This window comes from Cibotium barometz, chromosome 37 (assembly GCF_041138505.1).
Source record: "Cibotium barometz isolate CiBa-2024 chromosome 37, ASM4113850v1, whole genome shotgun sequence".
Lineage (NCBI taxonomy): Eukaryota > Viridiplantae > Streptophyta > Polypodiopsida > Cyatheales > Cibotiaceae > Cibotium > Cibotium barometz.
Genome location: NC_141082.1, coordinates 37,287,587 through 37,302,339, shown reverse-complemented (window position 1 = coordinate 37,302,339; position 14,753 = coordinate 37,287,587). Strand labels below are relative to the sequence as shown.

Sequence of the window (14,753 nt, the reverse complement as noted above, 5' to 3'; positions counted from 1 at the left end):
TTTCAAAAAGTCTCGAATCAGTGGAATGAGTTGATAGTTTTAGTTTTTTCGTTCCCTCATTACTCTCATCTTCATCATTAGTCTTAATCACGTTTTTAATCCTAAACTTTGATCCACCGTGATTTTGCACAAAATCTATCATGTGATCCCTACAAATAAACTCACAATGGCCAGCACTCTATGAAACCCTCACCCTATCTCTCATAGTTCACCAAAAGCCATTGCACATGCATTCTGCCTTGGGCTGATGCATGTGAAAGCTTCCCTTCCACATAAATAACAATTTGCACTTTCACTAAGGTAACAACGTGAAAATCTTTGGACAAGTCAATCTTCCAACTGACCAGTCTAGCTTGTAGCAAATCCTAAATCATTTGAAGCATCTAATGAGGCTCATTGGTTTACAATTCTATGGTAGCAAACACAGCTTTGCTTGTGTTGTGTTGAAAAGGTGAATTGAAATTTGCAAAAAAATTAATAAAAAAGCTTATAATTCAAATAAAAACCATGTGCAAACAACTGAGGGTATAAGCCATACCGTCTCTCGTAGGCAAAAAGACCTAAAAAACGCTGCAGCCAAGAACCCAGAATATTAGCTTGATGGTAAGCAGTTGATCTAGGTTTAGCTTAACTCAATCAATTAAGACCACTTAGAAGATTTGATTAGAACTTACCAGCTGCTTAATTACTTCGCTCGGACAGTTAATCCAAACGGTCTGCAACAGAAGAGGAACCTGCAAATTGAACATAGGGGATCGGCAGGGCTTAATACCGTAATTAAGACTGTAATCAAATTCTCAAATTTATGTGCAGAAAGTGGGCTTAGCAGATCGGAAGACACAAACCTCTGTAAGCGGAACACAAAATACTTCAAGCAAAATGCTAATTGCAAACTTCCAAGCGAAGTGGTCAAAAGAGGGTTGAACTTCAATAAATATTTATCGTAGGAGACTCAGCCAAGTATTTTAGGCCGTTTACACACAGCTATCATTCCTTTTGTTTTTGTTTTTCGAGTCGGGGTCACGGGCGGCCGGAGCCGTCGTCTCGCTGGACTCGAACAGAGCTATCATTCTCCCTTTTATACATAGCACGGGCGGCCGGAGCCGTCCCTGGACTCGAACACATTCTCCCTTTTATACATAGGCATCATTCTCCTTAAATATATTTGGGCACCCTTTATATACAGCCAAATGCTCTTAAGAAAAAGTGGGACAATAGAACCCTCTTTTCAAAAAGGGGGCTTTGTGTTGATTTAGGGTGGGTTCAAACATTCGTGGCGGCAGCCAGCTCTCAGCACAAGTATGCCGCCCCTTCCCAATTCACACGCAACGGCCCTCCTTGGTGAGTTCTAGTAAGGTGGAATGGCAAATTCGAGACGTGCCACACTCATTTTGGCTTCTTGCAGTGGGAGGGAGATCATCCCCGTGTGATGCGTTGAACCTTGCTTGTGGCCGGTGAAGTGCCGGGGGGGTGAGGCGAGCAGTCCTCCTTGATGTGCCGTTGATGAGGATCTCTCCAATCTTCCTGTATGTACCAACTCACATGCAACGCCCTTGCCCTGTGCCTTTTTGTTGTTGCTACCATTCAGTCTAAACCCAGCCTTAGCATGCCCATCTATGTCCAGCCACTTTTAGCTATTACCTTCTAGGTGGCATCCTCGTCAATAAAGGGTGAGTGCCCAAAATATGCATTGGAGTCTTTTGATTGGCAAAGGAAAAAGTTGGACAATACTATGTAAAAAGGGCCTTAGATATGTGTGAATGTACATGTATATGTGTATGTATCTAAGGCCCGTTGCACACAGCGGCCCCTGCATATCTGCCATGCTAAACATCTAGCAACCAATAGAAAGAAAATGGTTAAGTAGGCACCACCACCAAGAACAACATAAAAAATAGTAGGATTGCCACATTGTGACCCTAAACACAGAGCTCGTGGGCAACCAAATTAGGTTCGACTTCATTGGCCAAGTGCAAAATAGCCAATGAAACGTAGGTGTCTCTCAATCCTCCTTTGAGCCTTCTAAAATTGGCTTTCTTGCTTTCGTAATTGTTGATAGAATGCTCTCTCTCTCTCTCTCTCTCTCTCTCTCTCTCTCTCTCTCTCTCTCTCTCTCTCTCTCTCTCGGATAAGGGTTTTTTGATGTTTTATGCAACTTCTCGATTGTATTAGGGTTGTATGGTTTTCTACAATTAGGACAAAAATCTAGACACAAGTAGGGGCTTGGAGTGAGATATCTATTATACCATGCCTTATTGCTATCCTCAAATTTTCTTAGAGAAAAAAAAACAAGGGACTTCACTAGGTTTTTGGGTGTTGCTACTCGTCATTTTGTGAAGGGGGTGCTTTTGAACCTTGCAAAATGGAGAGTTGGACTGACACACACACACACACACACACACACACAATGCTCTAATACAAACTATAATACACCATAGTCCACATCTAGAAACTGTTTTCTTCTTGGAAATTCGTGCATATCTTGGCTAAGCAAAAAACAACTAACTACTATAATACACCATAGTCCACATCTAGAAAGTGTTTTCTTCTTGGAAATTCGTGCATATCTTGGCTAAGCAAAAAACAACTAACTACTATGGCAACCTCGTCCTGTGAAGCTAAATATAGAGCAGCATTTACAGTGACAGTTGAATGTGTATGGTTGAGAAAATTAATGGAGAATCTTTGTGTCCCTTCAGACACCCCTACTCCTATTCTCAGCGTGACAATCAAAGCGTAATGGTAGTTGCTACTAAGAATCCTGTCTTTCATGCTATAGCTATTAAAGCTCTCTTTCTCACTATACTATGAAGGAAGCTCTTTACAACTTGAATCAATTAAATCAACTCTTCTACTTCAAGAATCAGCTCCTATACAATCGATTTGTATAAGGGCTTCAAGCTACAACTAAGCGATTCAACACAACTATAATTTTCAGATTTTCACAATCATTGCTAACGATCTGATCCCACTTTTCCACCGCTTCTTCTGGCAAGTGACATCATTCGGATAAAACTCTTGGACTCACGATGTTAGTCATGGGAGAAATTAAACGATTCTCAATTGAAGAGATGTTTCATGATGGGCTGAAAGAATAACAACTTACCCAACTTAATCATTATATCTGATCCAGAAACATTTGATCAATGTTGTAAAGAAGCAATACGTTTAGATGACAACATGTTGGAAGATGATCATGCTACGAGATGTTCCTCATCTAAACCAAGTGAAGCAATGGCTAAAGAATGATCAATCTCGGAATTGTCATTCCCCGAATTCTATGCAACCTTGCTTAAAAGCTTTTAATCGACATCTCTAAGAGAGGATGAAATCCTTCAAAACCAAACATCCTTAATGCCTCTACAAGTAAGGAGTGAAATGCCTTGTGTTCAGTGCAATCACTATGACCATCCTAATCCACATTGTGCATACAAGGCACTTGTTTTTCTGTACTACATATATTGTAAATCCTTTGGTCATGATACTACAAAGTGTCCTAATTCATCAAAAATTGACTCAAAACTTCCATCTTCCATGCATCAAACAGAAATAGTCAAAAGAGTAGAAACCGTTCAAGAGGTAGTTAATTGAACACTTCAGTGTTTCTATTGTCGTGGATCTCACAAAGTGGCTAACTGTACAGTTTGGAATACTTCTATGCCCATAGTCACTGACACTTTGCAACCCATGTGTGAACGATGTGGAATTGATAACATGTTCCAAGATTGCCTAAGGCGAGTTGCTTCAATGCAACTTGTCTCACAAAATCTAACTCTTAACATCTTAAGTGTACAAAACGGGCAATTGTCTACGGTACCCTTGAATGTACTTACACGCTTACAAGCCAAGGCACGAGAGATAGTAAAAAAAGAACGCAAAAGATAACACTTTGAAATGGGTAGAAGAACATGCCTTAAAGCAAAAACCAAAAGAGAAAACAAAACCTTCTAAACCCAAGAAAAACAAGGAACTACAAACTATCAAAACCAAGGTTGAATTAACGGACATGGAAAAGGAACCTGTGGAAGACATAAACCCAAAAGAGCCAGAAGCTACACATGATGCAAAAGCATCCACCTCAAAGGCTACCACTCAAACCACAACACCTATATGTTCGACACAAAATATAAAAGCCCATAAGAGAATTTGATCTCATCGCATGGGCAAACATAAAGAAAACCTGACGATCCAAAAAAAGTCAGAGAGATGAAACATGTTCTAGTACGTCGCTAAGTGAGGATGAAACAAGCTCTAACTCTTCACTCAGTGCACTTCCCAAACCAATCCAGAAACTAGAACCCACCCAACCACCCCAAATTGAAAATCATGATCACATGACATATGCAGAACATAAAAAGCAAGCTTAGGAGAGCATGCTTAGCATGGTTGAGTGTCTTATAGGATCATCGGTTGTGATTGGACCTAATAATGCCAATCCTAAAAAAGTGACCAAAATACAAAACCCATAGGAATATTGCTTCCCCTTTCATGAGGAAGATATACTCTCTACAGGGAGAGTCATTAGAGACAGATTGCACGAATTATGTGGTTGAGAAAGCATGTGAGGAATTTGATGAATCTCTTATGAAATTAAATCAGTCTCTCAAAACCTCATTTGGAGGAATGCTCTTCTCTCATGGTGAAGCTAGCATAACATCAGCACGCATCTTTAAGGGCTCAACATGAGTTATACCAAGACATAAAGAGCTCCATAGAACAGGACTGTGAGGATTCACAAGTTTCCAAACAGACCTCATTTAGAATCGTTAGAGGACCAAGTGTCCCATTGTACACATTGGGTAATCCTGAAAATGCTTAGAGCCAAAAAGAGGATGAAAGTGAATGGGAATATGGAACAAAACGAGATCTAAAGCAAAAACACAAACTGAAATATCCATGGTTCGTCTTGAAGATTCTATCATGATATGGTTAGATTTCCCTACAGGCAATGATGTTAAGTGAAAACGCTCATTGATTAGCCCTCGAGCTAGTCATAACATCATGACAATAGACACTTGGATGTCATTGTTGGGACAACCTACACACATCCCTACAGACAATGGTCTTGCAAGAGGAGCCAATGGACAAAACATTGAAGTTCCCAGTTACTTTATCTATGCTACTCAAACAATCGGTGGAGATTTGGAATTTACATTCCATGTTACCCTAGACTCCCTTGAGTATGATGTCATCCTTGTTGGTGGAACTTGAATACATGACTCGTTGTATTTGATTGATGAATCCATGCAAACAGTCACCTTGAACACTCCTGCAGACATTGTACAATTTCTATACGGGAGGAAGAGACCTTAGAGGAGCTAGAACTTCCAACATATCTTACTGAAAAAATCCCTAGGATTTTGGTTGGATTGGAACTTTCCAATAAAATCACCACAGCTCAAGCACAACTTTATCCAACATGAGAACACAATCTCATGACCCTTGAGTTATGGGATTTATTAGGTCAACCAACACTCATGGCTCATCCTTAAAGAATTCCCTTTACACAAGACTTGAACATGCCATGTTTGGTGTACTTTGAACATACAATGTATATTGAAACTAACCCCCTTACTTGCAAATTTTTGGTGGTCGAGTGTGGAAGCAAATTTGATCTTGGGCTGTAAATGGACTATTGCTACCCAAGCATCACTGTGCTTTGCCAGCGATTGGGTCATCATGATGGGGTCAACCGCCCAAAGTTGACAATACCATACTGTGAGGAAGAGGATTCAAACCTAATGGATTTCTATGATGCTGAACATAAAAAGTTACAAGCCTCTTCCACGAAAACTCCTCTACACAATGACCTAGCATCTGTGTCAACAATCGACTTCGATAAAGCATCTACTTCTTCAACCCCATCCTCACCAATGAAGTTTGATGCCAAAACCTCGCATCAATAGATATTCCTAAAGAAGTTCCCCCACGCAACCATCTATATCTAGCAAGGAACTTAAAGGAAAAGCCTCGGAGCCTATGTCATCTCTTCATCGAAGAATCTTACCAAAGGAGACAACTGCATGCTTGAAAGCCTCATCATTAAATGCCACTCTGCAAGAGACTCAAACCTCATCGTCAACAACGCTCATGAGTCTCAAACTTGCAACCTTAGCGCCAGCTACCGTGAAGGAGGGCTCACAACCTTCCACTTCAACTGAAAAGAAAACTCCACCAAGACGACCAAAATTAAGGTATCTTAATGGTATCAACATATGGGTGGAGAAGCAGCTACTTATTGCTCAAGGCTACTATAAAGGTGCCAATCAAATTTGGGCGCCTTGATAGTCAAAGCCTCTTCCTCAATGCAGCACTCAGAGGCTAAGGAAAAAGAAAAGTACTCCACAACACTGTCCACAAAAGCCTATGCGAGTTCCTCAAATGTTAAAACCCTAAGATCTCTCTAGATAATTGTTATGCATAAACATGCATAAATCAGGCATAAACTCAACCACCCAACCACCCCCGAGCCCAAGGGATGCACACATGAATAATGAATGAAATACATCATACCTCTACCTTGATGTCCCATACCATCAAGAGGTATAACACAATCCAATAGCATGTAGCTATAGTGTGAAATGGTAGGTGAGTAGATATGGACCTCTACACAAGAGACCATAGCATAAGCCTCCAAGCCCTCAAGTTTCCAAGCTCCCTTGAGTGTGCCCCATGCCCCTATTATATAGGAGGGCCCTCAAGTGACTCTTGACTTTCCATTCCTCATGTGTGACCCTTGGATGCCTGACCCTAACCTTAAACCTTAAGGTTAGTCCTAACCCATGCTCCACTAGAGCTTGTTCCCATGCTCCCATGCTCACAAGCCTAATGTGGGTTAGCCTCCTAGTATATGCACACATAATGTGTATATAACATAGCACACATAATGTACATATAACATACTTCCCCTCTCTCAAAACATTGCACTCTTGCAATGAAAAGAAGGAGAACTGCGCTGAACAATCTCAACCGACTCCCAAGTCGAATTCTCAATTTCCCTATCTTTCCACCTTATTTTAACCTCAGGGATTAGTCAACTACAAAGTTTCTTTTCCCTGAATTCAAGTACCTTATCAGGTTCATGTGGAACATAGGATAATTCATCGACTTCAACGAGTTCTTGAGGAGTAACTGTGTCATCCTCACCTCCCAGTTTCCCTTTCAATCCATCGATATGAAAGACTGGATGAACTCTAACAATTGGAGGTAGTTTTAGTTCATACGCAACCGTGCCAATTCGATATATAACTCGAAATGGACCACAATATCTAGGAGATAAATTCGAGCACTTTTCCATTGACAAAGTCTGAAAATCTTTAGGAACATTAAAATAAACCAACGCTTCTGGTTCAAAAGACCGAGATGAGCGTCCCCTATCAGCATAAAACCGTGCCCTATCATGAGCACTCCTGATAGAATCCCGAGCTTCGGTCAGAATTTCCTACATATCTCGCAAGAAATCCCTCGATGCATCAAGCTCGATGTCCTTAAGTCTGACATCAATAGGTGCCCTGAGTTGATACCCATACATAAGTATGCACGGACTAAAATAATAGCCGTAAATTTAGAACTGTTATAGGCAAATTCCATCATTGGAAGATATTTCCCAATATGATGATTTTCTAGAGACATATGCACGAAGCATATACACTATAATCTGATTCATACACTCTGTTTGCCCATCAGACTACTGCGAATGATCAGAACAATTCACATTCAAAGTAACTTCTTCGTTGTAAACCTTTCGGAATAAAGTAGGAAAGCATGGCATTATAACAGCAGAAACCAGGGATTCATCGGTGCCCCGACATACCCATATCTGCATATGGAATACTCAACGTCTCAAGTTACCCATATCAACATAGAAAGTCATCAACGTCTCGATGAGTCACATATGTCTATCCGTAAACCTATCAGGTTGATTGTGTAAATCACCTAAAGTACGAAACTAAAGAAAGAAATGCCAACAAAGGAAGAATCCAAATTTCCTTATCCGAATACAACAAGATAAACTTGTTTGAACTCTAAAGAAAGAGATTTCAACAAGTGAAAATGCCGATGAGATTACCCTCATCAAAACATGCAGGCTATAGATAAAAGAAATTTATCTAGAGAATGCCCACACTATAACTTCTAGTGAATTTAGAAAATAAGATTGTCTTTGAATGTTGAGGTCAACATGCTAAGTGATGTAAGCAAAGCAACAATCTTGAGCCCAAATTATCCCATAAGATAATATATGTGAGGGATCCCTAGCGTCCCATACCACCATGATACCACCCATACATACCTTAACAATTTGAAACTCCCTAGTATGCCGTCTAGGAAATTATGAATAAAATCCTGTATAAAAGGAATAAGATGGCCTTATCCAGACTTTCACATACTAAACCTGTCTCTATATACTTGAGACTACATCAAGGAATAAATCCTTCTGAGTACATCATTAGAAAAGAAATTGAATTATTGGCGCCTTTCTAATGATAACTACCCAAAACACAATAAAGTTAGGGTAGAAAAATAACTCACCTAGATATATAAACAACTAGGTATCCGAGTTGGAATATATACAAGAGTATAAGAAATATACTCCAAAATTATGTGCAAAAAACGAAGGCAAATGCTACCTTCAAAGCACATGTAATTATTCAAAAGATCAAAAGATCCTTATAAAACCATGGATAAAAGCATAGAAGCTCCTTAAATCCATAAAAAACATAGTTGATCATAAAAATCAATGCATACCATCTAATGGACATAAATCATGCCAAAAGAAGCATTTAAATTGGTGGTCAACTCATCAATCTGGAGCATATGAACATTGTGTTGTTCAAATAAAACTCCAAAGTAAGAAAGTGAAACACATGTGTGTAGCACTTAATAAAAAACCCCTAGACACAAGTGATCTAGGCAAAACCTGATGAGTCCATATAAAACTTGGAAAACATCCAAAATCCACCAAAATAAACCGATCAACTAACCCATGATAGAGGCTTAAGAAATTAAGCACAAACCACACTTTAATAAGTGCCAAAATAAATTATCATGAAAAAATGTCAAAGGTGAAACACACTTTGAACGAAAATTATAGCCATCAAAAGAAATTAAGGAACATGTCCAAAAAGAATGGCTAAATAATGGTAAAAAATCACGAATACATCGTTTAGAATTAATCCAAACATAAATATCCATTAATACGAGATATAATCGTATTAATAATATGCGAATAATCCGCATCTATCTAATGTCAGCACGAGAAAACGTACTTCAACATTAAATAACCCTCGAAAATATTAAATTCTCGAGAAAAAGAATTTATCATGATTTTTTTCTAATTTTCCCAAATTTATAGGGTCTCAAAATATAATAATTTTGAATTCCACCAAACCTATCTCATGGCATTCCAAACCTATATTTTTCCAAAAAAATTTTAGCAATTAAATTTGCCAAAATACCATTGATATTTTAAAAATATCAATTTTTAGGATTTCTAAATATAATATCTAGAATATTCCTAATTTTCCCTGAGAATCCCATCGTTCACGAAATCTCCAATTCCGCCCGACAATTCTCAAATCCAATGAAAATTTTTAATTTTAATGGATTTTTCTAATTTTTTGGGTCAAAAAATATAATTTTAAAGGAATTTGAATGGTCACGGGTGCCCGAATGGACACACCACATGCCAAACACCAACCCCACATTTTTTCAAAATTTAAAATAACCTTTGTCTAATTTTCCACTAATTTTCAGGAATTTTTTGAAATTTTTAATCAACCCCGAACGCATTTAGAATACGAACGGTCAAAAAATTTCGGAATTCCAACGGTTTTCCTGGAATACGGAAAGCCAAAAGTTTTGGGAAAATGAAAAGACAAAAAAAAAAATTTTGGAATGTGAAAGGTCAAGGGTTTCCGGAATACGGAAGGTCAAAAGTTTTTTCCGGAATTCGGAAAGCCAAAAGGTTTCGGGAAAACGGAAAGCCAAAGGTTTTCCGGAAGTTGAAAAGCCAAAATTTTTCAATAAAAAAATTCCAGAGAATTTTCAGAGTTTTTTTACTCAAATCCAGTAATTTTCAGAAATTTCTAGGCTTTTTTCCCAAGCTTTTTTCTTGAAAAATATCAAAAAGCTTTTTTTAAATAAAAAACTCATTTTTTTAAAAAAAATGAAAAAAAAATGGCTTTATTGGCTTATAGCCAATTTGATTTTTCTTAGGGGGGGGCGTTTTTTTCCGCCCAGCTGCAGCGCAGCCCCCCCCCCCTCCCGTCGCCTGCGCATGGAGAGAATGAGAGAGTGAGAGGCTCTCTCTTCTCCCCTCTCTCCTCCCTTTCCTCTCCAAATCAAACTCTCCTCCAATCTCTTCTCTCTCTCTCTGTTAAACAGAGAGATTAGCTTAATCTTCAATTAAGCTTTTTTAATTAAACTTTCTTTTAATCATAATTATAATTAATTATGATTTATGCTTGAAAATCATTTTAAAGAGATTTTTCACCCGGAAAAGAGAAAGAAAAATCAGATTTGAGAGGCGGAGAGAGTCCCACGCACACGGGAGAGCAATTTATGCATCAACACGCTGTCCCCTACTGAATTTCAGTAGCAAATTGACAGAAATTTGATCGCATTCCCGCGGGAAAAACCCGCAAAAAATGTATAAAAATACATTTTTAATCATAAAAATGCTCAAAAAATTCCTAAAAAATTAGGAAAAATTTCTTAAAAATTCTAGAAATTCAGGGAATCCATCCTACAAAAATATCCACCATAAACTTTATGGTATTTTTGTAAAAAATTCCATTAATGCTCGATTTTAACCATAAAAAATAGGGAAAAATAGCATTAACTCACGGTATTCCCCCGCAACGTCGATTCGTCCATTGAATTGTAGTTACACACGTTCCAATCACCATATCGATGATCCACATGCAATTCATAAACACAAATCAACAAAAGATAACATTTTATTAGTAAATATTAAAATTTACTAAAAAAAATCAACAATTAAATAGAGATTGCTCTGATACCACTGTTAAAACCCTAAGATCTCTCTAGATAATTGTTATGCATAAACATGCATAAATCAGGCATAAACTCAACCACCCAACCACCCCCGAGCCCAAGGGATGCACACATGAATAATGAATGAAATACATCATACCTCTACCTTGATGTCCCATACCATCAAGAGGTATAACACAATCCAATAGCATGTAGCTATAGTGTGAAATGGTAGGTGAGTAGATATGGACCTCTACACAAGAGACCATAGCATAAGCCTCCAAGCCCTCAAGTTTCCAAGCTCCCTTGAGTGTGCCCCATGCCCCTATTATATAGGAGGGCCCTCAAGTGACTCTTGACTTTCCATTCCTCATGTGTGACCCTTGGATGCCTGACCCTAACCTTAAACCTTAAGGTTAGTCCTAACCCATGCTCCACTAGAGCTTGTTCCCATGCTCCCATGCTCACAAGCCTAATGTGGGTTAGCCTCCTAGTATATGCACACATAATGTGTATATAACATAGCACACATAATGTACATATAACATCAAAGAACTCCACCAAGTCAATAAGTGTGGGTACTAAAAAGATTACTACAAGCACAAGGGTACTACCAAGATAATACCAAAGCTTGGATTCCCAAGCGCATAAAAAAAGTCCCCTTAACCAATTCAAAGAAACAAACCACCAAAGGCATCAGCCCACCAGTTTATAATGTACATCAAAGATGGGTGTCTGTGTATGTGCTTCACAAACAAGGATACTATGATGGTAATCCCATCATATGGTTGCCAAAATCGAACAACGTGAAGAAAATCTCACCACCGACTTCAACCCCACAAACGTTCGACAAGAATGGCAACCCAAGCAACACCAAGCAAGTCACTTAACCACTCTCGTGCATTCAACACCTATACAAGAGCTTGTGTGTTCAATCAATCCCAATGGTAACCAACCATAAGCCTCACCTATCGCCTCGACAATATTTGAGCCAAAAATTTAAGAATCAGTTCCCATGTCTGCAATGGAGACTTATGAGCACATCAAAGAAAAACTCACAATGCTCTTTTCACCCCTCTGGATGTAAAGTGTAAGTGCAAAAGCTACGCAGTAGACATAAGAACTTATTCTCTTAAAAAGAAGAGTAGCCATAAGAACCTGTTTCTTGCAAGGTGGTAACAAAAAAAAAAACACACAAACACAAGGGAGTCACACATATGGCCTACCTAGAAGTGGTAGAATATCACAAGCAACTCCCAAGGATCTTCAATAGCCATTATATCTTGTGTTAAGCTTATCGCTTACTTTTTTTTGGCTATGTTATGTAGCAGCTGCTCCATGAGCACATATCCATACTCATGCACTGGAGATCATTTGCACCAAAGCTTTACCCCATCGACAACTTCTAGGTACATCTCTGGATGGGGGGGCCATGGTGGGCGAAAGCCTGCTCAATGGTACAACCTATCGCTTGGAATTTTCCTTCAAATTACAAACCTCTCCAAACGATGCTACTATATTCACAAATCAATGATCTTTAATCCTTAGTGAAGATATCTATATTAGCCTCGCAAGTTGATGTAATTCTTTCAATCCTCGCCAACAAGTGGCTACTTCAACACAGAGCAGTTCAATTATTATGTTTACATTCCTCTGGATCCTTCCCTCTCTTCTCTTCCATTATTAACATCTCTTAGCATCCCCACTAACACAAATCACATGTAATCTTGCTTATGATTGCCAAAAACAAAGTGAGAAAAAAACACCAAAAAAATATGCTCACATAAATATAAAAATTCAATCATTCGCAAAAACCCCACCCCCCATTCCTAGGGTTGACAAGAGCTACCGCCATTATCTTACATCAAAGACTCAAGGTAGATATACCAAAAGGTCATACATTCAAGATATGAAGCAATGGTGTCTAAAGCTACAACTTGGACGGGCGCCTGTAATGGTGTGACGGAATATTTATGGGCAATTCCAGCTTCAAGAGCATGTGGTAGCATGTAGGATGAAGTCCCAAGTGATGTACTTCATGGATATATTATGAGAGCAGTCATTGTAATAGCATTAGGCCTCTTATGAGCGTAAAGTGCCTAGCCGGCCACAATTTAAGTGAGTGTGAACACTTATGGCCATGTATATAAGTGAATTTCTCTCATAATACAATATACTCTCCTATTGTGCAATTGAGTCTTGCTCTTGCTAATCCTATTGCTATACTCTCTCTCTAATGCATGTTAGTGAGTGTGTGTGAGTGAAGTGAGGTGAGAGGAGGGACAAGTACCTGTAGTGCAATGCAGCGGTGTGACAACACTTCGCGGGAGGTGCGGTGGAATTGCTTCTTAAGGAGTTGTAAAGCTGGAGACCTTAAGGGTTACAAGCTCGGCCATTGGAAAGATCCATGATGACAGTTGTGGCGGTTAGGTAATCTCTTGTTGGATGTGTTTCAAGGGGGGTTAGGGTGAGCCATAACAATACTATTTTTCAACTCGCAAATGGGTCCACATCTGAGGAAGCTAAAACTGAGATGGACAGGGCCTCATTGCATTTCTAGTAAACTCAGAACATGAATTTAGTACTCTAGATGATGTGAAACTACCTAAAATTACCAATGATTTTAGACTAAAGCCCTATTTTGGAAATGTGCCTACATTAGTTCCCTCATCATATGCTATTATTATCAAGAGTTTACATGATGAATCCTTTATGCCACATGTCACACATGCCTTGATTAGTGGGAAGAATGATCTGACAATAATAATTTATTCAAGGATAAGATTTTCATTGAGTGTTTTTGCTACCCTGTCGTCTTGATTTTTGATTCCTTTTATTCTAGTGCTCATGATGATTTATGTGCAAATTGGGTTTCCATTGTGTCCCTTAATTTTCTTTTTTGTTTTCTCTATATTCATTATTGAATCTTGGTTTCTTTTTTGTTGTTTTCTTGGTTGCTATTAGCTCTCCTTTCTTGCTCTCTCACCTTCTTCTTTACTTTCTTCTACAACAATGGTAGAGTTTGTAAACCGGACCTTTAATTTTCTTGAAGAGAATAATCAAAAACTCATAAAATATATCAAATATTAAAACAACTACTTGAATTAAATTGAAAATTAAAGCATATAATAAAACATAAGACAAGAGAAAGAAAAACATCACCATCAACACCATGTTGGGTGCAATCTTCCCCCCCCCCTTGTGCGTGGCCTTCCCCCACACGAGTATTTTTATTAGCTTTTTTTTGTAAAAATAGGCCATAGCTCCCAAAAATATACAAAGTGTGCTTTTAGAGAGCATGACACTCTTCCACAATAAAAATAGAGTGTCAAATATTGGGACTAGGGTAAAGCCATAGGCTTTAATAAATTCCACATTATAAATGTATCTTTTCTACTAAGGTTACTAAATATGATGCGCATAAGAAACATTTTCCTCGACATTATTTATCAATCCTCGTAATCTTCTTGACCTGAAAATATAAGCCCTATTAATAATTAAATTAATCCCACAAATATTCAACAGGCACAAACCATAACCAAACTCATGACTACCAGGCGTAAGTACTTCCAGGGATCACCCCTGCCAATACAAACCTAACTGAAATAATCATAGACGGCCCCAAGCATACGTCATATACCGCACGTATTAATATTTATAGTGGTGTCACCCACGATATTAACCTAGCCGGCATGACGCAAGAGTAACCTAGGCGTCCCCAAATTACTCAAGAGGGAAAATAATATTCTTAAAGAGGA

At 38.5% G+C, this 14,753-nt stretch overlaps 1 protein-coding gene across 2 annotated transcripts in view; it reads right to left on the bottom strand.

Moving 5' to 3' along the window:
• LOC147617244 (Endoplasmic reticulum vesicle transporter protein) overlaps nucleotides 1–953 on the bottom strand; it is a 37,612-nt gene extending 36,659 nt beyond the window's left edge. The window contains exons 1-3 of one of the 2 annotated variants that reach the window (XM_086776868.1): nucleotides 846–953; nucleotides 675–734; nucleotides 539–570 (exon numbers count right to left, since the gene is read on the bottom strand). The gene's annotated coding sequence lies outside the window, so the exon portion shown is untranslated. The remainder of the gene's footprint in view (nucleotides 1–538; nucleotides 571–674; nucleotides 735–845) is intronic. The other variant, XM_086776869.1, reaches the window with a different exon arrangement.
• Between the last annotated feature and the right edge of the window lie 13,800 nt (nucleotides 954–14,753).